The sequence below is a fragment of the Schistocerca piceifrons genome, unplaced genomic scaffold, assembly GCF_021461385.2.
Source record: "Schistocerca piceifrons isolate TAMUIC-IGC-003096 unplaced genomic scaffold, iqSchPice1.1 HiC_scaffold_43, whole genome shotgun sequence".
Lineage (NCBI taxonomy): Eukaryota > Metazoa > Arthropoda > Insecta > Orthoptera > Acrididae > Schistocerca > Schistocerca piceifrons.
Genome location: NW_025728656.1, coordinates 48,812 through 50,000, shown reverse-complemented (window position 1 = coordinate 50,000; position 1,189 = coordinate 48,812). Strand labels below are relative to the sequence as shown.

General features: G+C 55.4%; 1 non-coding gene across 1 annotated transcript in view; it reads right to left on the bottom strand.

The window, feature by feature from the left end:
- The window catches only part of LOC124749188, a 1,909-nt gene extending 1,020 nt beyond the window's left edge, over window positions 1-889 (bottom strand). Inside the window, exon 1 of the ribosomal RNA XR_007011792.1 lies at window positions 1-889. This exon is cut by the window's left edge and continues 1,020 nt beyond it. This is a non-coding gene — a ribosomal RNA (small subunit ribosomal RNA).
- Window positions 890-1,189: the final 300 nt, after the last annotated feature.

The window sequence follows — 1,189 nt, the reverse complement described above, 5'->3', positions numbered from 1 at the left end:
GTATTCAGGCGGGCTTGCCTGCTTTAAGCACTCTAATTTGTTCAAAGTAAACGTGCCGGCCCACCGAGACACTCAATAAAGAGCACCCTGGTAGGATTTCAACGGGGTCCGCCTCGGGACGCACGAGCACGCACGAGGCGGTCGCACGCCTTCAGCTCGCCCCACCGGCAGGACGTCCCACGATACATGCCAGTTAAACACCGACGGGCGGTGAACCAACAGCGTGGGACACAAATCCAACTACGAGCTTTTTAACCGCAACAACTTTAATATACGCTATTGGAGCTGGAATTACCGCGGCTGCTGGCACCAGACTTGCCCTCCAATAGATACTCGTTAAAGGATTTAAAGTGTACTCATTCCGATTACGGGGCCTCGGATGAGTCCCGTATCGTTATTTTTCGTCACTACCTCCCCGTGCCGGGAGTGGGTAATTTGCGCGCCTGCTGCCTTCCTTGGATGTGGTAGCCGTTTCTCAGGCTCCCTCTCCGGAATCGAACCCTGATTCCCCGTTACCCGTTACAACCATGGTAGGCGCAGAACCTACCATCGACAGTTGATAAGGCAGACATTTGAAAGATGCGTCGCCGGTACGAGGACCGTGCGATCAGCCCAAAGTTATTCAGAGTCACCAAGGCAAACGGACCGGACGAGCCGACCGATTGGTTTTGATCTAATAAAAGCGTCCCTTCCATCTCTGGTCGGGACTCTGTTTGCATGTATTAGCTCTAGAATTACCACAGTTATCCAAGTAACGTGGGTACGATCTAAGGAACCATAACTGATTTAATGAGCCATTCGCGGTTTCACCTTAATGCGGCTTGTACTGAGACATGCATGGCTTAATCTTTGAGACAAGCATATGACTACTGGCAGGATCAACCAGGGAGCTGCGTCAACTAGAGCTGAGCAGCCGGCCGCCCGGGAGTGTGTCCCGGGGGCCCGCGCGAACACGCAAGCGTCCGCTCAATCATTCTGCAAACAGGAGGAGGCTGAGCTCCCCTGCACAATACACCTCGAAACCCTCTCAGGTCCCGGCGGCGCGCAGCGCCGTCCCAAGTACTTGGTCGGGTTCGAGAGAGGCGCAATCGCCCGGAGTTAGGCGAGTAGACGCTTTCGGTGCGACCACCCGTGCTCCCAACTGAGCTTGCCGCTGCCGACAGAGGCCCGGGAGCGTGCTGTCGTGGCA